This window comes from Haemaphysalis longicornis, unplaced genomic scaffold (assembly GCF_048455015.1).
Source record: "Haemaphysalis longicornis isolate Haplotype H1 unplaced genomic scaffold, Haemaphysalis longicornis Haplotype H1 scaffold_9, whole genome shotgun sequence".
In the NCBI taxonomy this organism is placed as follows: Eukaryota; Metazoa; Arthropoda; class Arachnida; order Ixodida; family Ixodidae; genus Haemaphysalis; species Haemaphysalis longicornis.
Window position 1 is genome coordinate 80,808,618 of NW_027526460.1, and position 24,448 is coordinate 80,833,065.

The 24,448-nt window shown below is 46.8% G+C and overlaps 1 long non-coding RNA gene across 1 annotated transcript; it reads right to left on the reverse strand.

The window, feature by feature from the left end:
* Positions 1-2,292: 2,292 nt before the first annotated feature.
* Positions 2,293-20,897, reverse strand: LOC144152341 (uncharacterized). Its single transcript, XR_013319147.1, has 4 exons — positions 20,796-20,897; positions 14,542-14,633; positions 8,180-8,445; positions 2,293-2,474 (listed from the first exon to the last, which is right to left on the reverse strand). It is a non-coding gene; the product is annotated as an uncharacterized LOC144152341 (long non-coding RNA).
* Positions 20,898-24,448: the final 3,551 nt, after the last annotated feature.

The following is a 24,448-nucleotide window of genomic DNA, read 5'->3' on the forward strand; positions in this document are numbered from 1 at the left end:
GAGTGATCTAGCCGCCCAACAGCGTGCCGAGCCCGAGTTACACGTCGTGATCGACTACCTGGAAGGACGCAATGTCGCAATGCCTAGGGCCTTCAAATGAAACTTACCAGCATTCAGCCTCGAAAACGCCGTCCTCGTGAAGAAAAATTTCAGCCCCTGAATGAGAACGAATCACCTTTTGTCATCCCGGCAGATCTTCGTGACAAAATTTTGGAATCGTGCCACGACGACCCGTCTTCCGGACATCTCGGAACAGCTCGCACAACGGGAAAAATCAAGGCGAGGTACTACTGGCCGCGCCTTACATCTGACGTCACCCATTACGTCCGGAGCTGCCATGACTTCCAGCGACGAAAAACGCCGCTGACAAGACCCGCCCAACTTCTGCAGCCGATCGCCGTCCCATCGAAGCCTTTCCAGCCGATTAGAATTGACCTTTTGGGACCGTTCCCTACTTAAGGATCCGAGAACAAGTTGATTGTCGTCGCGACAGACTACAGGACGCGCTACGCTGATACCGCGGCTCTGCCGAGGGGGACTGCCCAAGAAGTCGCAAAGTTCTTCATAAGTCAAGTTGTGCTGCGACTTGGAGCCCCTGAAGTTCTAATCACGCACCGCGGAACGGCCCTTACTGTCGAGCTGATGCAAGGAATCTTACGCTACAGCAATACGGCAAACCGAAGAACGACGTCCTACCACACCTAAATGAACGGACTAACGAAACGTTTGAACAAGACGGTTGCGGATATGCTGTCCATGTATGTCGGTTTTGAACGTAAGACCTTGGACGATGTGCTCCATATGTCACGTTGGCGTACAACACGGCTATCCAAGAAACTACGCAGATGACACCGTTTGAGCTTGTCTACGGAAGGCGGCCGACTACGATGCTTGACGCCTTGCTTCCGCACGTAGAAGACGACAACCTCAATGCTGACGTCCAAGGATACCTCCAGCGTGCGGAGGAGGCGCGCAAGCTCGCTCGAGTTCGTACAACGGACCAGCAGCTGGTGGATGCCGGTGGCTACAACCTTCGACACCGAGACGCCAAGTACCCCCAAGTGATGGTGTGTGGGTATGGACTCCCATCCGACGACGTGGTCTGAGTGAGAAGCTTCTACGACGAAATTTCTACGACCAGATTCTACGACGTCTTGGCCAACTTACCTACGAAGTGATCCCCGATGGTGATTCTGGCACATCATGACGACGCACGCGACGGGATGTCGTTCATGTGGTTCGCTTAAAACAAACCTTTCGACGCACTATGACGGACTTTTATTTCGATGGTGATTCTGGCACATCATGACGACGCACGTGACGCGATGTCGTTCATGTAGTTCGCCTAAAACAAACCTTTCGACGCACTATGATGGACTTTTATTTTTTAATTGTTCGTACTGTCACTTATGTTAGCATCGGGTCGATGCACTCTTAGATAGGGGGTGGGTAAGAAATAAATTTCAGCTGTTAGTCTGCGCTCGTCTTCGTTTACCTTCTTGTATCTGCCTCCGTATAAAGTTACGCAAAAGTTACAGCCATGAATTCAGAATACCAACTAGCCTGGCTAACCGTGTTATTGATATCATGGACATAACCCCCAGTCATGACGAACCAGTTGACCTTGAGCTTTCCAGCCCGTATGCGGATTTCCACCTCCTTTATATGTGGGAAGACTATCGCAGCATCGAAATGCGCTGACGCTCTTACAAACGACCAAGGGCGCTGAAACGCCAACTTTCTCGCCTTCAAGTTTCCATGCATGTTCATGCCTCCAAACTCGGTTGGACTCACTGCTATCACATCTGCTACTTGCGCAGAGACCTTTCTATAAAAAAGACCAGGGCCCTCCTCAAGCTCCTCCTCGACCCTACTTCGTCCACAACCATCACACTTACTCGCCTGCACTCGCTCACAAACAATTACCCAGGCACGCGCGCTGATCTACTAGACTAGCTTCGATCCATGTAGAGTCCTACTTCACTGCAGCGCCCTTCCCTACCCATTACGCCGGATTTCGGAGTATTGTTTCGCTCGACCAGGACAGCACTCTCGCTGAGGTCAGGCAACCTCCTGGCAACTTCTCACAGTGCTGCTTAAAAAATACCCACATCGCCGATCCGTATACCTAAAGTCATATACCGTCATTTACTATAAAACAGACCTATATAGGCGCCTTTATGTGTAGACACAGACACACACCCAAAGCCAACTATAACAAACGTTATTTATTAAATGAAAATCGTATGCCTTCCTTTCCTATACAAGATACACGTATCAGCGTCTTTGTATGTATAGACACATACACAGGGGCACGCAGAGGCGGTAAGGGTTAGTGTTTAGTAGTTTTTTTATTCTTCCTAGCAGACAACTGGGCAATGCATACCAGGATCACGGAGCACAATTGTTTTTTTAATCGATATCTTCCGCAGAACTCCTTGGGTCTCGTGGTCCCCCAACCTACGAACGACCGCCTAGAAATGGAGAGAAAAACAGAACACATTACTAAATGGCCAGGTGTTCACCTTTGGCCAAGTGTTCACCCAGGTGTTCACCCAGGCCAGGTGTTCACCCAGGGTGCATTTATAAATGGCCAGGTGTTCAGCCAGGGTGCATTTATAAATTATGCAAATGCTACATATGCGACCATTTACGAGCAATATCAAGCAAAACAGTCTATGCTTGTGGTGGGTATAATAGGCATTTTTACAATGTTAAACACACGGCCATTTTGGTGAAGCTGAACACCCTTCACTACGGAGTCAGGACATACCAGTACGTTATGCCCTTCACAGATCGCAAAGCCATACTCAAAGTAGGGGACCGCGCCACGGACTTCTTTCCCATCGGAAGCAGTGAAACTCTGCAGGGGAAGTATTGCCCCTCATCTTTAAGATTGCTGCCATGAGACTTCGCGCACTACTTAATTCAATACAGGGTGAGAAGTGCTAGATTCATCTCGCTATAGATAGCAGTGACTGAATAAGATCACCAGCGCACACCGGCTATGTAGGGAACAATGGTGGTAAAATCGACACTTATGCTGCGATGAAGCGCTGGGTGCGATGTTCATGGCCTCGCCTCTAACGCGCGCTTCAGACGGGTTGCGTGTCCACGCAGGACAGCTGTGCTTCCCGCCATGGAGAGACGCGACTTTGAGTTTTGCCGTTTAACATACAGAAGCCGCACTATAGTGACTTTTTTCTGCCGCAGAAAATGCACTCCGTGAACTGGTTTGATTTTCCTGTGGCCTCTATTAATTTAGGGGAGACAATATGAGGGCCTGGCCACTACCAATCAATAATAGTGCATGAAAGCTCGCAACCTGTTAGAATGGGAAGCCAATAAAAACAGGGCAATAGACAGTGCGTTGAAGAACCATTCCTTCAAAGGACGCAACCTCCGGTAGAAGTAATACACTAAACAAAGCGGCAGACGCTTAAGCGTCGACGGAGCGAGGCTGGTGTACCCTTTCGCTTGGGCGCACTGGCGCGGAAATGTCAATCTCATTAAGCAATGCACGGACATTGTTACATCCTACCCGTAACAGGGGTATTAGTTTGTGACACTGCACAACACCCTAATCTTGATAATTACATTGAGGTAATCGAAGATTCCGTCTGTGTTATGAGTTTTCACATCTCTGGATTTCGCTCCTTGTTGTAAAATGTATACTGAGATTCGGTTTCGCGATCAGTGCCATTGGCAGCGCACTTCGGGACAAGTCAGTGAAGTAATAATGCTTGCGCTACAGCGTTACGGGGCTTTCTGCTACGTGCTCTTTTCCTTCTCAGGAAGATTCCCAGTGGGACTATATTGTAGCGTGTGTATCGATTGATTGTATGGTTTAGTTCGCCGACGCAATGCAGGCACTAAGGCGCGCCGTAGTTGAGGGCTCTGAATTAATTTTGACCCCATGGGGGTCTTTAACTTGTGCCAAAATCTCGTACACGCGGGCATTTTTGCTTTACGCCTCCATCGGGAAAGCGACCGCTGCGGCCGGGAATCGAACCCGCGACCTTCTGGTCAGCAGCTGAACGCCTTAGCCAGTGAGCCACTGCGGCGGTTGTGCCGCGTGTCTCAACTCGCACCTTGTGCGAACGGTTGCTTCTTGAAGGGTCTTCTCTATCGTTCGCTCGAGCTATACTTGTAGCGACGCAGTTTCAACATACAGCCAATGATCCCCAATGGTCCCCAGTAAATGCTAGTAAAAACACGCCCCACACGAAGCTGTATTTAGGTAGCCACTCTTACCATTCACGCAGCCAACAGGCACATTGTAACACCTGCGTTTCATCTCAGTACAATGCGGCTTTGCTTCGTTCTCCCGTCAAAAATAACTGTGTCATCATTCCGGAAATATGAGTCATTCCGCTTGCCATGCAATACAGAACCCACATCGGCTCGTGAAGTAGACGACGAACATTCGGCCACTGTGTAAGGATTGAGCATTCTGACTGTAACAACGACCACGCGGGCTTCATTTTACATTGCAATACTAGTTGTTCGAATGAACATAACTTTCCTCGTATATTCAGTGTCACCCGTTTCGACATGAGGAATGATTGGTTTAGCAGCATTTTAAAGCACAGGTCATTACTTTCGGCCCCTCCCCCAAAGATAAGTGGAATATAAATCAATTCCCGTGTAAGGTTCTCAGCAGATGTCCCGTACGATACCTGTACTACATTTCTTCTTGTTTATGTCGTTGAAGAGGGCACCTCGATTTTGGGTATTGACGCAATCAAGTCACTCGGTGTGGAGAATTGTGACAGGCCACCACTGTGCCTAGAAATGACATCGCCGCGTAGAAGCGCTGGAACAGTCCCTTTCTCTGTCAAGGCAGAAGAAAAGCGGCCCATTAACCTTCCCACAGAATTGCTCGAAGAGTTTGGGGCTATTTTTCATCCAGGGCTTGGATGGCGGAAGGTTTTGTGTGTGCACCGTGTCAAAACTCGAGCGACAGTATTAACAGTTGCTTCGAACCTCAAACGCCTTCCGCTATCACTCCTGCCACGAGTCTCGGGAGAACTCCGCCGCTTGGAACAAAGAGACGGGAAAGAGAAAATAGAAGTATCTGAATGGGGGCCTCACATTGTTTTGTTGAAAAAAATGGTCGTATCCCTCAATGCGAAAATGCTCGACTGGTAAGCAAAGCTGTCGAAGCTGGTAGCTTTTCCCTTCCTCATACAGTGAACTATTGCACAATAGAGTGGGGGCCACACACTATCCCACGCTTGACCTGGCATCCACTTACAATCGCGGCATGGTTCACCCATAGAGCCGCAATATAACAGCATTTATAATAAACGACGGCCACTTCTGTTTAAAGAGCGTGTTTTGGTATGGCTTCAGTGCCATCTAGATTTCAGAGTATGATGTCAAAAATTCTGCAAGGTTGTGGCGGCGTACTGTTTTCTATTAACACCCACCGTGGTGGCTCAGTGGCTAAGACGTTGCGCTGCTGAGCACGAGCTCGCGGGTTCGATTCCCGGCCGCGGTGGCCGCTTTTCTGATGGAGGCGAAAAGCAAAAACGTCCGTGTGCACAAGATTTCGGTGCAGGTTAAAGATCCCCAGCTGGTCAAAGTTAATCCGGAACACTCCACTATGGCGAAGCCCATCGCCTGAGTTGCGTTGGCGCATTAAACCGGGCCATCAATCAATAAATTTTCTATTGACGACATAATTGTGTTCGGAAAGGGCAGAGAGGAGCACATGATGAACCCTGCTGCAGGGATAAAAGAGCATCAGACAGGCAGGACGCAAACTAAACACACAAGTGCCAATGACATGTCGGAGCTCGAGCTTTCGAGCTCCGACACTCGAGTGTCACCAAGAAAAAAGACGTGCTGGCATATAGCACTATACTAAGATTGTGCGAGGCATTCCTGAAAGTGGTAGTGCCCACTGACACATCCCTGTGCGGAGCCTGGAGCATTCCTACAGCAGGTAGACGGACGTAAACTGCACACTCTCGGTTTCGTGTCTCGAGTTCGTTTGCCAGCTGAGAGGAAACATTGGGTAGGAGAACGGTAAGCGATTGCCTGTGTTTGGGAGTGTGAGCGGTGGCATGTCTGCCGGTTGGGATGCCACCTCACGTTGCTTATTGACAACCAAGCCTTGGTGGCATTGCTTTCAATTCAAGAAACAGGGAGGCGCCGCTCGTGGGTACCGCGATTGTCAAAATGCCTGCTACGGAAGATTTATATATTCAAGTAGCACAAGGAGTCGCTAAATGAAGTGGCGGACGCACTCTAAGGCTTGTCCTGGTCATCTCCACACCAAGAAGAAAACCTGTTAGATAAGGTGCTATCAGTTCTCGAAATTCCTCTTTGCATTCCCTTAGAACAGTCTGAACAGGCCCAGGTACAACATAGCACACTGAAACAAAGCAAAATCTGTGAGGAATCGTTGTTGCCGGAGAACATATATTTCTCGGCCGATCTTCAGCTGTTCTTCGAAGTACGTGATGAAATTTTCTGTTTAGACAATCTGATGCTGCGTGGCGAACGGCTCGTGGTTCCCATATCCCTCACACAGAAGGTAATAACCGCAGCTCGTGAGTCGAATCCCAGAACAGTGCGAACAAAAGCGCAGCTAGGAGGGACATATTGGTGGCATTGATGTCAAGCAAGCTATCCAGAGATGTAGCATTTGCCAGGAAGCAGATAAAAGAAACAAGGGGAGAGGCGTAGCATTTGCACCGGTTCTCTTTCCAGATCAGCCGTGACCGAAGGTGGGCTTGGACATTGTCGCTCCATTTGAGAGGGCGGCTTTCAATTGCAGATACGCAATCAGGCTTTTGGAGCAATTGTGAGTGGCCCGAAGTACATTGATCTAGCTATACAACTACCAGTACAGGAATACGCTTTTTATTGGCTGTGTTCCCGCGCAACGGCTACCCAGATGCGATAATTTCCAATAATGGTCCAAAGTTTGCGTCTAGGGAGTTTGAGGCCTTTCTGCAAGATCCTGGCATTCGGATGGAACATTCGTTCGTGTGCCACTCACAAGCAAACGTTCAAGTGGAGCGCTATAAGTGTTTAAAAAACCTTTATTCAAGTGGCTATTCTGGAGCACCGACCCATGCGCCATTCTGTAACGTGTACGTTGGAGTTTACCGGTACCCCCCGCAGGCTGCAACGACAACTGCCCCAGCTTTTCTGCTACACGGACGATTGCCAAGAACTCGGTGGCATGTCGTCGGGATTACATCAGTGACATTCGTTGATGATCCGCAGTAGAAGCTCCGTCGGTTACGCGAGTGACTGAGGCAAAAGCAACAGTGCAGCAAACGATACACGGTCGCCTGGAGGGCTGCGCGATAATCGAGAGTAAATAGTGTCGACTTCTTTAGAGTTCAGAAACCGACGATTACAATAGAGGGGCTAGAAGTCACCGCCCAAGAGAAGTTATCAGCAAGTCGGGCCCATCATCCTTCCTCCTGAATCGCGGCAAAGCCTGGAACTCCTCGAAGAGTTAAAACTGACACGAGTCTCTGCCGGCCTTTATATGTCGGGAAGAAGCAGCCCAGCTAGTGAAGGACATTCACCACTTGCAAGTGAGGAACCTACCCAGTAACAACAAAGAGGACTTCAGTTGAGCTGTATATTTGTATATTTTGTTTCGGTTCCACGATCACTGCCGCAGTCTGCGCCAGTTTTGCTTAGGTATATAATCACGCGCAAGTTGCCCAAGGGGCCCTTTTTCTGATGGGCTCTCCAGTTTAGTTGTTCCTACATTGGTGCATGCCGCTACAACACTGCTTTAATAAAAAATCTAGTGTGTTTTTTTTTCAATCCCGTCGCCATCGCATCGCAACGCAATGAATTATTCTAAAATTACAACTATTTGAAATTACTTTAAAAGAAATTACATTCTACTCTCTCTAATTTTCAAAAATCCGGATTTTACATATATGGTATACAAAATATTCTGATACGAATAATATCTTAATGTTTGATTGTTCGAATATGCGGACATTTTTAATAATCGGTTATTCAGCAAACTTTGGATATTCAAAAGTCCTCATACCAATTTTTACATCTGGTTTGTAAAAATCAGTTTTAAGAAATTTCTTCCTTATGTTTGCAAAAATGGGAAATAGAGAGCCGGTGCCCCGCAGCCGATCACACAGCGTCAGATTAGCGATCGTTTAGCACGGAGAGAGCACACCACCTTGTTTAGGCGTCCCTCGTGGAGGAGTCAAGTGGCCCAGAATTTCTAGCTTCCTGCTCCTCCTCCGAGGAACTCGCTCTTCCGTCCCTGTGATTGCATCCCCATCAAGCGCCCGCCGGCCGGTAACATGTTGATGATGACACCGCGTGGGTAGATCACTCTGTTATAGGGTGGAGACCTCGCTGACCTTGCCGGCCCCTCTTTCTGCAAGAGCCCAGGCAGTGGCGCCGATCGCTTTTCCAGGACCTCGAAATCCATGCGCCTCGCTGCACGGTGCGGAAACACGCACGGCAAGCAGTAGAATAAAACATTTAGGCGATATAAAATTGTCTTTACTGATTGAGTGAGTCCCCATGTGAAGCATTATGCCAACTTTCAAACTTGAGGTACAGAAGCAAGGCAATGTTTCGGCGTGTTGGTTCATACTTGAAACAGAAACAGCGCTCAAGACAAGACAGAAAAAACGAGGCTACACACACAGCGCTGACTACCAACAAAGTATTTAGTTGCCGAAAAGGTTACCCCAAGATAATGGCGGAAAGAATAAACAAACAAGAAAGATTACAAAGAACGTTAAAAATATATACAGGATAGAGCATCTTTGCGTTATATTAACAGTTCGACCATTTCGCGTAGTACTCAATAAACGCTATCTCCTTTGGAGACAAGGAAACAAAAGGTGTGCTTAAGCAATCAGTGCCACTCTTATAAATTATGTAGGCTTCCAGCACCTCAAAGTGCGCCGATTTCTTTAGTGCTTTATCTCTTTACACTGCTAGAATTCAGGAGTGCACTTGCAGGACGACACGTGCAAGGGAAGCCAGCCACCGGAGTTTGCTCTGACACTGGACGCGTGGTCCAGAAGCCGTAAGTTCAGGCACCGCTCAGTTTGGCCTACGTACAGGCGGCCACAGCTCAACGCAGTTGAGTAAACTACGCCAGCCCTGCAATTGGTTAAGGGTCGCACGTGGTTTATGTCACAATCGCTACGGGTAAGCGAACCACCATTAACTCACGCACAAATCTTGCTGAGTTTGTTGGGAGCCGAAATACCCAGGTGCACACCCCCTCTTCCCCTAACCTCCTGCTGCCTGTGGGTAACACAATGAATATTAGGCATCACAGCAGTCTTATCATTGTCCCTTTCATTTTCCTGTATACACGAAGGAGTGCGCAGTTCCCGCCAAATCTAGTTGCCCACGCTATTGAAGATGGGTTCAGGGCACCCACTTGAGCGCAAACGGCCCACCTGCCCCTGAAAGCTCTCACTTATGCGATGGTGGCAAGACCTGTTCAAGGCATTTTTCAAAGCTGCTGTGGTGACACCGCGTTTTACTAACTTCGAATGAGCAGACGTGAAAGGCAATAGTGCCTTCTTTGATCTTGGTGAGTAGCTCCAGCATAAGTGCGTTTCCTGTATATGCAGCTTCATGTCCAGTAATTGGAGCTGCTGATTCTTTGGTGTTTCTTTTGTCAGCTAAAATCCCGCCAAATGGGTAGAGAAGGTTCTCAGCCCATCGGGTAGAAGTTTGCAAGTGTCGTCACCAGCAGCTATGAAGGCAATCAAAAAATTATCTACAAAGCGAAAAACCTCTACGACCGGCGACCCCCGTAAAGCGGCTTGTAAAAGCCTATCGCAGCGGACTATAACAAGGTCGCTGAGTATGGGAGCTAAACACGAGCCAATGCGAATACCTTTTTGCTGTAGATATAGGCTGCCTTCATATTCAACGAATGTAGACTGAAAATAGTAAGACATCAGCTCAAGGAACCTGCCCACACTAATGCCGAATGCATTCTGGAACCTAGCAGTTCCTGCTCTTTCAATTGCCTCCTAAACAGTCTCACAAATAGATGCATGTGGCCACGAGTCGTGCATGTCCTTCAGGCCAATCGAAAACACACTCCCCCCAGAGGACAGTGGTTCATAAAAAACTCAGATACGTCTTGTGTCCTCTTCATCTGATACGCGCCGTCCAGTAACAACAAGGAAAGACACTGCTGCAAGAACAGGCCAGCTCGGTGTTGCCAGGAGCCTTTCTCGGACGCGATCATTCTGAAACGGGAACCTTCTTTGTGTGTTTTTACGTTGAAAAACACCTCCAATCAGAGCGCGGTGCTTTTTTTCACCGAGGCAGCCATTTTTGATACGCTCAGCTCTTCCCACATTTTCACTGCTTGCTTCTTCACTCACTGCAGCTGCTTCGCGTCTTGCAGCAGGCGGAAGTTTTTCAAAATTGCTCCTTTGCCTTCTCTTCACACGTTGCCTTGGGCATTGAGCTAGGCTGGCTTGAACTAGGCTGCCTTGCCAACTAGGCGGGCAACTTTATTCGAACGTTTTTTTTTTGTTATTCAAAGAGGTGCGACCAGAGCCGAAAGCAAAAAAGAAATACGGGAAACTTTGTACAACAATGGTTCTGTGCGTTCTTGCAACGCTGCAACAAAGCCGTATTAAAGATGGCCTGCTTGCCTGTGATGAAAGATGTACGGGACGCCTTAGCAACGGTGCGGACACAAACCAAGTCAAATGCTAATTTTTTTCATGTTTCGGACCTCCGACGTCAGAAACTGTGCACTTGATTGTGTGGGTGACCGCAGCTTAGTTATAAACTCGCAACCGGAGTGGCCGAGTCTACCTCAACCCGTGGAATCTGAACACCCCATTACGAGCGTTACTTCAGTGGGCATGTAAGCCTCCGCTCGCCGTTTTAGAATGTTGTGCGTTATAAGAAATTCAGGTCATCGCACGACCCAGCCTACATAAAATGAAAAATAACGGCAGGTGCAGGTTTGACAGTCGCCCTCCGAACCAAACATATGACCAACTGACAAAAGGCACATAGTTGTGCCCCCATATTGTACGTCACAGCCATTATTTTGTTTTAGCGCCAGTGCTTAACCATAGACGTCTACACGGTGCTTTGTGCCTCCATTCTCGCGCTAAGTGGGCGTCACATCTCTCGCTGCTTCCTAAAGTGCGGCTTGTCGATAGGGCCTATTAAAATTCGAATTTTATTGTTAGTGTGCCCAATGAATTCGCTCCTCGGGATGGGTAACTGCATGTTGGAGCTAATTTAGGCTTGTGTAGCTGCCGTTTCCGCGGATTGGAAACCAGCAGTATTAATGTCCTTACAAAGTATGTCTTGGAGAACTGTGACCTTACCACGATCACATTTTCGTGTTAAGAACGAGTGGTACGACAGTTTTCATCGCTTCCGTTGTACAGCTTGCTTGGCAAAAAGCAGTAGCAGAAAACGTCCGAACATTGGTTTAGGTGCGGAGTACCTGAGGTCCGCACAATGTGCGTCCACATCCGTGCGCATAGCATTTAGAATCGCAAAAATTATACAGGCACCGGCAGGATTCAAACCCGTGTCTGGTAGATTGAACAGAGTTAGTGTCAGTCGTCTTACTCATTGTGCTGCGACGTACAGTTTGTACCGGAGAGTCAAACGGCTTACTCCCTCACCTGAAATGGTGCTGTCTACCTTAGGACCTCCAAATGTCCGTCCGCGTTCACTCGTTTGCACAGCACCATCAAGCGAAAATAAATCGAAATTTGATTTGAGCTATGAGTTGATGTTTAAATTAGAGGATAATCAAGGTGGATCTCACCGCATTAATCTAATGACGGCAGGGGTTCAAATCGGATTTCACTCGGGGCGCAACTTGGATGTCATTTCGAGTCTCCATACTCCGTACCCTCGCCATTATCCACAAAGTGGAGATGCTGGCGTTTGAGGTGCGAAGCTCCTCTTGCTCGGGACCTGTCCTGTCCCAGGTTGCGCCGTGTACATACCGTTGACGATGACTGTGGCACGATGCCCGCAGAGATTGGCAAAACCAAAGATTGGACGAAGAGGTCAAAACGTTCAACGCATTCGTTGCTACCCAACAAGGAGGAGAGGAAGAAGCAGACGTTGTCATTCGTCGTCTGCGAGCTGAAGACACGTACCGAGGGTACGAGACACAAGACGCTCTTCATAAGGCGATTGCCAAGGTGGCTAAAATGTCACACACCTAATTTGCCAACTCACCCAAGCAGATTCTCATCGTCCCAAACAAGTGCTACAAAAAACCCTTAAACATCCACGTCGTCGACGGGCTTTTCAACGGAGCGGTGGGAAGTCCCAAGCTTTGCGAGCGAAGAGTGGTCTTCTTGACGCAGCGGAGCCTGGTTTCGATCCCACGACTCTCTGGCCGTGACGGGAGGTACGTGGCGCTCTTCGCAATGCGCTAAAAACCGAGACGCAAGCATGGCTACCAAAGCGCCTTATGTCCTTCACTCATTTAGATGGTGCGCACGCCAAGAAGACCTATAACAACGTGCCGAGTGTTTATATGACGTGTGGGCGAATGTGTCACGGTTTTACCGATAAGCATTTTAGGTTCACCCCAATCATCATCATTCACTTCGTGGAGATGGCGGGATTTTTTTGTCAGCTCTTCCTGGGGAATGAATCTATAAAAATGGAGGCCAGGAACCGCCCGCCACCAGCTACGGCAGCACCTCGCCAACGCGCACAAACATCAATCCAGCGCACGCCAACATCTAGACAACGCCACCATCGCATGTTGCGACTGCTTTGTCAACAGCGTTTGTCTGGAATAATTCCTGTCGTAGATTGCATAGAGGAGGAAGATGTAGCTCCTACAACATTGTGTGCCACTATCATCATCACGGCATAGTCGTTCTGATACACTTCTAGGAAAGGGTGCGATCGGACGGTGTCGCGCATCGCAATCCATAGCGGCTTAGCCTAGACGGGGTGGTCGTTCCGCGACAGTCCCGAGAGGGCTTATTCTTCCCCGAGCTCTCTTATATACCGACGTAAAGATAGATCGACTCGCGACGTAGGGAATGAACGTGGAACAACCTGTGTTTTCAGCGCCGGCCCACTGCTTTGTCCACATTGTAACACCGACGGAAGCGGAAGAATGCACTAGTAACGCAAGTGCCCGGAAATTGCCGTCAAAATAAACTGGGAAAAGGTCATATTGGTCCTAAACTCGCGCTTTCCGAATTGAAATTTGTCGATTTTAGGGTGCCGTAAGTCCAGTAACCATCATCGCATACAGCACGCGCACGAAGGGACCCCGCGCATGGAAGCTCAATGCTCCTCCGCACCAAGAAGCGAGGGAACCCTCTCCACAGCGCCACCACCGAACAATACGAGCGTGATATAAATGCGAATCTCGCGTGCCATGTACGATGATTGCTGTATTATTGCGCTGTGGGAGCAATGAGGCGTCGGCGGTCATCTTCCAACCTCTTCGAAAAGTTTCAAGCAACTGGGACGCCATTAGCGTTGTGGCTTGCCCCGCTGAGCCAACACTCGGCGATATAGCGTACGATGTTGGAGCTATGTCCACTCTGATGGGTTGCACCTGAACGCCACTGCTTGTCTCCCATTTTCTCTCGCCGTTTCGCCGTTGCAAACTAAGGCTCCGTTGGCAGCACACGGCTTACGTGGCCTACACAAAGCGCTCTGTCACCAAGCAGTGCTGACAGAATTTCTAAGCGCCAACGGCAGCACGTGAACCAGGTACGCAGGAGTTTGTGCTCCGTTATGTGTCGACACCCTTCTACCTTCTCACCGGTAATAGCTCTAAGAAGCGCCCCGTTACCCAGGGAGAGAATTGCCGACGTCTTGAACAGAAGTGATTCGTCTGAATCCTCGTCTTGGTTAGTCTGTTAGCTGCAAGAATTCTGTAGCCAAGCAATGGCTTCACTTCAAGCTGGTTTAGAGAATTTTAGTGCACCAAGGGCGGGAAACAGCGACAGGGCTAAGCACTAAGCCGGGCATGATCGTGCCATTTGCCTAGAATTCGCTCGACATGGACTCTAGGAAAGCATTTGAGATTCATTGAATCCTCGTAATAACAAATTCCTGTGAAAACAAAAATTGGTTGTGCTTTAACAAATACTTCGTTAAAAGCTGGGTTGGTATTCTCTGTATGCAGTGCAGATTGGCCCACGAAACACCTCTGTTAAATCTACATTTAGTTATTACCAATACTTAAGGTACTTACAAGGTAGCGGTTGACTAATGCGGCCTTTTAGTTAGTCTTAAGGAAGAACCGTTAAAGGTGTGAGTGCTGTTCGTGCAAGGTGCCAGTAGGGGAACGCTTTTCAGAAGAGTTTAGACAAAGCTTTGGGTTCGTCCCCGCTTCTGACAATGGTGCGAATGCCGGAAGCAACTTCTGAGCCCAACTCAGGCTTACCGCCGATAGGAGGCTTTACATAAAAGATAGAAAGTAGCAAAAGAGAATATACAATATACAAGTGAAGAAGAAAAGGAGGGGGACAGGCGGGGCGTAGAAGAGGCGTTATGGACGTCGGGAGGGGTTGTCACCATTACCCTCCATGTTGGCGTGCAACACGCCGAAGAATCCGCTCATCGCCAGGATCACCAGAGCGAAGAGGTGAAAGCAGCTCATGATGGCGAGATTGCTGGAAGAAGGAAAGTGAGGGAGGGAGAAAAAATGATGATTCTGCTACTTTTTCGCGAATAGCTCGAATAAAGTATGAGCATAAGCAAAAAAAGGCATACTGTTTAGAATATTCAACAGAGTCACCTTAACTTGTGTTTCTTTGTAGAGAGTTTTCAATAGACATGGGCCAAGAGTGTCCGGTCGATATCTTAAATTTTGATAAAACATTTGTATAAAGTCCTTTGTGCGCAGAAAGAAACATGGCTGAAGTTAGTTTTCCAAAAAAAGTTTGATTATCTAAAAAACTCCCAAAACCGGGAGGCCTGGCAGAATGTTGAACAAGTCGCACGTAAATTTAAACTTTTCCTGCTGTAAGACGGAAAATATTGCTGCTAATGCCATAGGGTCTCGTTTTGCGGAAACTTTCCATTGGAAACTTTATATACTGAAAAATAAGTTCGCGTGAACATTTCTTTATTGCAGGTAAAATAAAAATACAAACACTTCACATTTCCAAAATTGCCAAAATGTTTAGCCGTGTTTCTCTGCATTCAGACAATTTAGGGTGTTCAACAATTTAGTCTTACTCCTCCATTCTCTTCTATTTATGCACAAGTGTATTTTATGTTGAAAACATACTTCATTATAAAAATGCGGCTCTACCTTGCGGATGAGTCGCGCATTTTGGTTTAATTTTAAAACCAATGTAAAGAGCCACCTTTGATTTTTGCATTCTTTCACAAATTGCAGCTAAGCGCTTTATTAGCTGGAATCTGTAGTTCAGGATCAGAATACGTGGTTAGTACGTCCTAGCCACATGTGGGCTTGTTTTATTTGGGCGGTGAGTGCGTCTCGATCCCTTGCGCCAAGCTTAGAGCAGCTGTTCACTGTGGTGCCATTGATAGAAAAAGTATCCGGAAGCACGTAAAGTAGGTTGCCGCGATGTGGTGCCGGTTCTTTGACACAAAGTCGCTTCACACTACCGAACTTGCTGAGGTGGCGTGCAGATCCTGGTTTTTCCAAAGGGAATTCCGGAAAGCAACCCTTTCGTGCAGCGCCTCCTTTTGTGATAGCCTTTCACTACGCAATTTCTCTTCGCACCATCATGCTCCGCAGCACAGGCACAGAGATAACAATCACAAAGGTGCAGTCGTATGGAGATAGGCATTGGCCAGAGCCCCTTGGAAGAGAAGCCCTTCATGGCGCAGTTGAGGAATAATGGCCGCTTTATGGGGACCCCACAACACCAATTTGCAGCTTTTTTTCGAAATCCTCAATGTTTGTAGAACGCCTTCAATCAACACATCGAGTACTCAGACCATGGGATCGCAAAGTATCTCTGCCGAAAACTGCTGTTCCATGCCCGTCAGATAATTTGGAAACGAGCTTTAAATATTTTTTCCTCTTTGCCGGTCCAGGCGTACTTCGTACGCCGGAATTACGTCATTGCGGCGGTGTAGCGGCTACTGGCCGCTGTGCCTTAAGCTGCAGATATGAACGCATTAGGTGGCCACTTACAAAGACAAGCCACAAAAGCAAATCAGGAGTGGAGGCGAATGCGCAGTGACGAGCAAATCACGCCGCACAGTTCCGTGCTGGTGATACATAAAGCTTTCGTAGTGCCTCCCCACGCGAAGAAAAAACTGAAAAAGTTCATCCGCAGTGCTTTGGTGACCCTTTTACCTTACAGTTGTACTGAAGGTTGTCACGGGAAAGTTCTGAGATGCATGGTTCGAACGTGCACAAGAGTGCATTTTTATATTTCTTGCCGCACGCCTATGAACACAGCTGTAATGGTTTATGATGCCACATATATGCCGGGGTATTAGTTGGATGCAGCAACATTTAAACTGTCACCTGTGCCGTTTTATAAATTATCTGCTGTCGCTACAAGTAGTGATAAACTTAGGTGCTAATATCCGACATTCACAAGCCCGTTGTCATCTTCATTGTGCAAAAAACTCGGCTGCAAACAAATAACGAAACCGTGATATGTGTCGTTTTTGCCAAAGTTGCAAGGCCTTGTGGGGATTGAAAAGAGTACTGTCATGAAATTTCGAAGGCGGGATAACGTCGGAGATAGGTTGGTGTGAACACTCTCATCATCTGCAAAGTATCAGGAGCAAATGCAGCCTAGAACATATTTAAAATGATTTTTAGAGTTTGCGAAATGCAACCAAGCAGCCAGGGGACGACCTCTCGCAATCACGAATCCCTGGATACGACATGAATAAACAACATCCAAACACGTCACGAGTTTCTGTGGGCAGGTTCCACACTGCCGCCTCGCCGCTCCGATGAGATGTCGGCCGTTTGCTTTCGAGCAACGAACGATCCGATAGTAGGTGGCGGAGGCCCCTGCATTACGTTGGCTCATTGGGCAGCTCGCCGATGAGCCGACGATAAGACAGTGATCCCATGCTTTCTATATTTTTTAATTTTTTATTACAATGGATGTGAAAACGCGCCGGGGACAAGCGCAGTGGGGGAACCGCATGGTCACTGCGCAAACGGCAGTCACGGCCGTGATGTGGCGCAGGCCGGTGCAGATAGCTCGAGCTATAGCGCGTTAGCGCTGCACGAAATTGGACTGAAGTCCCAAACAGGGCATCCCATATCAGAAAGTATTTCATGATGCGATAGCTAATTGCTTTAAAAATCGTAATCTCCATGGCTTACGAGACCATCCACCGAATATCCGCCGCAGTGTCAAGCCTAACACATCTGTAATAAGACCTGTAGACGGACCGGCGGGCTGCTCCCAGCGCGCGTCTTCCCACCAACTTTGTCGAGCGTCATGCGTGGTTTTATAGCCAAGGCACAATTTGCACTCACGGCTACTCTATCACGGTTGCTGTTTTCAATTGAGCGAATTACGAGATCAGTATGTAGGGGTATTAGCAGAAACTGCCGCCGACGTGGAATCGACAGTACTACGACAGCGCTGCCCTGTCGTATCTGTCAAACAGTCACGTGGTCAGCTTTGTTTCTACCAAATGCAGCCTGCCGCTGCACCCGCTATAACCGAAATTCCGACTGCCCGTTAAAAGCGTATTTAATTAAACAGCCGTCACTGGCTGAAGCAAATCAGTTTTTTACGCGTGATAAATGGGTGATTAACTATCTCTGGAAAAATACAAGATTTCTGCGTAACTGCTCCTTGAAAGGTGTCAAAGAATTAAACACGCGCGCCTGCATCGCCAATAGGGCTGAAAAGATTTTGAGATACGAGAATGCTGGCAAAATTACTTTGCTGTCTTGCTGCCAAAATATTATTCGGCCACAACTGTATGTGTATTTTTCGCTTTGAAATCTTTGTGGATGACAAAATTTTGCTTTCGCCTTGACAAAGACTGTACCCTCTGCATCAATTCTAAATGTAGATTTCCATCAAGTGGTAAATCAGTACCCGACAATTGCTCCTCGCGTGAAAAATCAGTTATACGTTTACCACCTCATTATCGTAGCCAGGAGTTTTGAGGAGAGGCGGAGGCTTGTGAACGATTGCTTCCACATTTTACAAGACGCGGGAGAGCGCTTGACGAAATCTACTAACAACAGCAGACGTTTGCATGAAAGTTAAAGCGAAAGTGATCCAGTCAAGTTCGACCCAGGTGTAGAAAACATTCTAGGCCTTGTATGGAGCACCAGGGAGGACACTGTAAACCCACCCCTGCAACACAAGCTCAACCAACAAAAAGAACCTAAAAAACCAGAAGAGCAATTCCAAGCATCGCCTCCCAGATATGTGACCCTTTTGGTATTCCAGCCTATTTTGTACTCCCAATTAGGCTACTAACACACGAGTTGTAAATGCAGAAGTACTCCTGGGACAACCCCTACCTGACTTCTTGCTCACAGATTGGGTAGTGTGAAGGGCGCGACTAAAAGATATGGCAAAGCTTTCCTTCCCAAAATACTTCGGTTGTTCTCTAGATGACAAGCGTGTCAACACAGCGATTCATGCATTCAGCGATGCAAGGCCGGCAGATTACGGAGCAGCGCTGTATTTTAATACTCAAGAAAGAACGAGGACACCAAATATCCAGGTGCTCCTCGGCAAGTCAAGAGGGGCACCATTGCGGAAGTTGACCTTGTCGCGCATAGAACTGAAGGAAGACCGTGGAGTGGCCAGACTTGCAAAGTCACTTACTAAGGCTTTGGACATGGAAGACTTGGACAGCGTCATGTGACGGAATCTACGATTGCGCTGCAGTGGAGGGGATTCGGAGGGGATTAGACCATACCCAGGCTTAGCTCTAGGTGTTTAACGGTCGGGTTGATAGATGATTCAATATATTAGACAGCGATTTCTACAACAAAATATGAAATAAGAATAAAACTGAAGGCGGAGAAAGTGCAACCTACAGACATGTTTGACCCTTGTTGGTTTTACTTACTACCTAGGACACGGTAAGGGCAAGGGGGAAAAGGTAACTCGTAAATCTCCAGCTAGTGCATGTGTTTTATAAAAATATTTGGCATAAACATGGCCTAAAGAACAAAAAAACAATGCAAATCGCGCTGTTTTAAAGTATCACGCAAAAAGTAAGTAAAACCGAATAAGTAAAAAAAGCACCAAAGCGTGGATATTGCTGTACACATTTCTTTGCCACGCCTTTCACAACCAAACGTGTGATCAATGCCAAGGAAGTGAGTTCTGTGGTCAGTTTTTGAGGACAGTACAGTGGACATGTTCCCTTTTTACAGATACAAATAACAGCACATATGTCAGTGAAAACTGTTAAGGTGCGCACTTAATCCCTTGGCGATAAACTGCAGCCCTCGACCTTGTCTTGGATGAAGAAACAGTAAAAAAATAGATGATTTGTGCAGAAAGGCAGGCCGGTAAGTCACACTGTCCCATTTGCCAAGCGATCTTTTCTGCTTGTTCTGCGGTTTTGCCTTCTTCAGATCGTTTTTTCGAAGGTGCACTGGTATTCACTGCCCAGCTCGCAACAATACTTCTATTTCTACTCGTTCCGGAGGGTAGTACTGCTGTGGGCGCTCTTGGGTAGACGCTCTTTAATAGAGCATCTACCAAAAAAAGTCCCATCTCATGCTCCGCGCGTAAAATTTACCTTTCATTTTGTAACAGCATAATCTATTAAAAGATTCCGTAATGTAGCACGGAACGATGGCCGGGGGTGAGGCGGTACGAAGACATACTGATTGCAATGCACACATTCGGTATAGCTATCGCAAAATGAATTGCAGTGGTTAGAGAATAATGCAGTGACTGAGCGTTAACTAAAGCTTAGTTTAAAAAAAGTGTGGCTAACACAGTTGATAAGGTGACAGCTAGCAAATTATTCAGGGCGACGAAATATTCTAATTCATTGGTAGTATTTATGTGCCCGTTGTAAAATTTGTCTTTTTTTGTTTCAAATACAAAAAATGTGCGCCGTTGGTATTAAGCAGTGGTATTTGAACGCGCCAGTACGCAGGCCTAAATTTAAGGCTTCAAGGTTAGCGTAATAGGCGATTCCATAGCGACGATTGCGATTTCAACAAAAAAGGAAGGGGCAGAAAATATATTCCACTGTCATATCTCTTGGCGGTGGCTTTATGAACAGTGGCTAGGACAACATAAATTGGGGACGAGGAAGTAGGTGATAAATCGTGGCCACTCCATCTGTTTTTCTAATTTCTCGTAATTCTTTAAAGTTGCTTTGCAATTGCACCACTGCCCCTGAGGAACAGCAGCATTCTGAATTTTGGTTTGTGTTTTGATTTTGAGGTCGTTTTATTCTACTAAATGTTTTTTTTTTCTAATTTCAGTGATAATTGAACTAGTCGAACTGGTTTGCGACACGGTTCAGGGTCCCGAACCGGTTTGCGAACCGGTTCTGTACGTGCTTTTGTCGAACCGGAATCCGACCGGAACGAAATAGTTTCACCTGAACCAGACCCGTAATAGTTTCACCTGAACCAGAACTTCCCATATTGGGAATACGTATTTCTTTGAAGACCTACAACAAAAATGTCCGGAAAGAAACGTGACGCATGATTTGTGCCTATTGACTTCGGAATGGTCTACAAGATACCCACATCATGGGGAGACGCCCAAATCTACCAGACGGGCAGATGCGTGAACGACAGGGCGTATCTGCGACATCACGACTCGTTTCATAAACGCATTCATTCACTCTACCAAGGGCTGTCAGCCCTGAATACTCACGTGAGGTCGGTGAAGAACCCTGCTCAAGCAGCCAAGTGTTGCTTCGTCGCTGTTGTGTCTGACTGCAGCCGCTGCTGTACACACCGCAAGCTTTGCCACTTGCGCGGACTTATAAAGCACCGAAAATCCGCGCTAGGGCGCGCGGTACGCGGGCGAGTAAATAAAAAAAGAACGTTGATAGGAGGCGTGCAAAAAGAGAGCGAGGGAGAACGAGAGAGCGTGCACACCCCTTCCTTGTTCTCCCCTACGAATCAATGGACGACCAATCGCTCTTCAAGCGTCTCAGTGTCGAGAGGAGTTCGTGTCCAATAGGAGTTGTGCTGGGGCGGAACCGGTTAAAACAATCTGCAGAAATTCAGAGAATTGTCTAGTAAGGTGTCGCCTCGGTATGATACTGGCCTAGAGTGCGAGTTCTTTCAGTCCAATATTACTTTGAGCAGCGAAAGACGTGTTATTTTCCTGTTTATATTTATTTTAATTCTTTTGGCCAATGCTGTAAATTTATGCCACTATTGCGCTGAATTGGATATACTTCGCTTATCACGTGGTTTGTGTCCGAAAATCCAACACATACTGAAGAGTTCGTCCGATCACGCCATTTTTTATTCACTGTTACAACGTTTTTCTGCGGATTTTTTGTTTGTTTCTCGTTTTTTGAAGAAAATGGATAATATGCATCTTTTGAATTTGCCAGGTTATTTTTGTTAAAGCGTTTATTTTGCGCGTTTTCCATTCTTTTTTTGTTTTAAAAATTGCCGACCAAGTAACTTGATGTACCTATTAAAGCGGTTACAGGTGAAAATTCCGCCAAACAAGTTTTTACCCCCCGTGGGTGGATGAATGACTAAGGTGTGAGGCTGAGCGTGAGGACGTCGGTTCTGTTCCCGACCGCGGCAGCCGCTTTTCTGATAGAGGCGAAAAGGAAAAACAACCGTGTCTACAAGATTTTGGCGCACGCTAAGATCCCCACCTGGTCCAAATTAATCGGGAGCCCTGACCTACGGCGCGCTTCATCGTCTGCGTTGCGTCACCGCGTTAAACCCTACAATCAATCAAACTCAATTTTCATAAAGTGTTCCGTTTATTATTCGGTTTTGGGGGGAAATGTATAACATGCACATTTTTAAATTTATCAAAACATTTTTGTAAATTTTGTGTTTTCTCTTTATTGGACTTTTTTAACTTCGTCCTCGCAATCATGTCCACTGGTGGTATTATAACGATTAAAGGCGTAACATTAAACTTCCGCCCAATGGGCATTTTTGTAGAAATACAGCCGTTATACGGTTCCAGCTGTGGGGCCACTCGGCAAATGCTTGTGGCTTGAATGTCCAACACGACGGAAATCCGATGAGACGGGAGGTCTACCAAGCCAGAAGGTCCAGTCGAGCTTTATGTAAATCGAAATGAAAGGTTCGCCGATACGAAAGGTCCAATAATAAGACAGCTGTAGTGTGCTCATTCGTATAGAGCGTTAAATTTTACCTCACGAAGCTTAACTGAGCATGTCCACAATCTTGTTAGTCTTATGCGTGCACGACTCAGTTTTGCGCAACCTAACCTGCTCCATGTGAACGTATTCTACCGCGACATTCTGGCCAAGTTAAGCAATATCGTTTGTCACTAGAACAAACAATATCGTTTGGTTCTGAGTACTGCCAATCCTAAAGGTATAACCCCTTTGGTGCACGCACAGCGTAGTTGCATCACTAAATAAACGTGTAGATTGGGGTAAGATAATTGCACTTCGAAAGTTCCTCGCAGGCTAGAAGACCATCTTCTGGCAATTGTCGTTTTGTTTAAACAAAGAAAAATATGTCATATTGAGTTGGCCGGCGCACAACTAAAACTTGCTTAAATGGAGGCTTGATTGGATTATTTTTCACGGGAATAAACGAGCAGACAAAAGCAGCTAAACAGACAAAACAGCTGAAAATGGAATAAGTCACTGAATCTGTGCAGCATTGGAAACCAGCCCTATCACTCTTTCACTGCGTCGTCTCAATGTGAAGCTGTTCATTTGTCTAAAGCTGTAGTGTATTACATGACCGGGAGGCTAAGAGTGACCCGGGAATGATACAAATTTTAAGAGTGTAAATTTAAGATGAAACTGGGAATTTACAAGCAAAATATACCGTAAGAATTTGCGGACAGCCGTGTGGGGGGAGAGCGGCTACCGACTAATTTTTGACGCCTATTTGATATTTAACGTGTGCTACACTCGAGATGCATGGAGGTCTTTGCTTACGTTACCTATTCGTTCTGCTTCTTTATTTACGGGATTTAAAAAGCTGCTTTTGGCGCAAGGAATCAAGGCGAAATTTTCTGCTGTGTCTGGGAGTACGCTATTCATGGTATGAGCTTCAATATTCTTGGGATACATGGTTTCAAATGAGATTGTTAAATAAATACCTTCCATAATATCAATGTTTGCAATGGAAACAACACCGTTGCACTATTCTGACATTCCCGTCAAAACGTGACACTATTCTGTGCCTTTCATAGATTTCGGCGAATCATTGAACAGCTTAGTGAAAGCGGAGCGCATGAAGTGTCCCAGGAACCTTGCACACACCAGGAAAAAGCAAGTTAGAATTTTAAGGGGACTGCACACCTTAGGTTATTGGTTGCTTACTCGTAACCAAGCTGTTTCTTAAATATGTCAACATTCTCTTCGTGTTTGCATTGCACAAACAAGATTAAATAAACATGGTGTTCGTCGTTTGTGCAGTCGGTAATGCATTATTTAGGTTTTAAAGTCTGAAAAATACATTGCAAAGTAGTGACCCGATATGACGCCAACTCATCTTGCGATGGGACACACGTAACCCAAGATCTTCTAGTTCATGCATACGCAGCTGTATTTGTGTCAATTATATTCTTTTTTCAACACTTTTGTGCGATTGGTAACAAGTATAGGTTACAATCAGTCTACGTCTTTCTTTCCCTGTGCATCCAGCCTATGGCTTACAACATTATGTGTGATCACGCGTGAGCCATACTCCCGGAATCACCATGCCCCGTTGGTCGTTTGGTGCTGAATGCAGAGTTGGACCGGATAAACTTGCTTGCACCATTTCTTCAGAGCAAGTATAATTTGATCATATTCAAATTCGACGCTTTGCCCTAAGCTGCATATGCCTGTGTTACTGGTAAGCTAGTGGAAAATTGTAAGCTAAATTAAAGCGAATAATTGTACGTACTAATGAAATAAAATTAACTGAAACTTTTGTCGTTAACCGTAGAACCTTTCCACCGGGCGAAAGAGCAGAGCGGTCTTGAGGGTGACCCCACAGTTACGATCGATAATGCTGCACGATGAAACGCAGTAGCTGCTGATCGTATAGTTGTGGGGGCTACGGTAGCGTTACGTTACCCAAGCAATGCTCAGCTCAGGAGCAAGGAGTACGGAAAATATAGAGAAAGTTAAAGAGCTGAGTCCGATATGGCGGGCGTGGGGCTTGACATATATACTTATTTGCATGCGTCTAGGCATGTTACCGATGAATCACACTGCTTGTGGCATCGCACTGCATGGGTTAAACACCAGTTACGGAGGGCTTTTTTTGTTTGCCGACTGTCCGTTATGGCTGTTTGGGCGCCGCCGTGGTGGATACTGCGCCTGAGAGACATGTAGATGAGGTCAGAGGCGT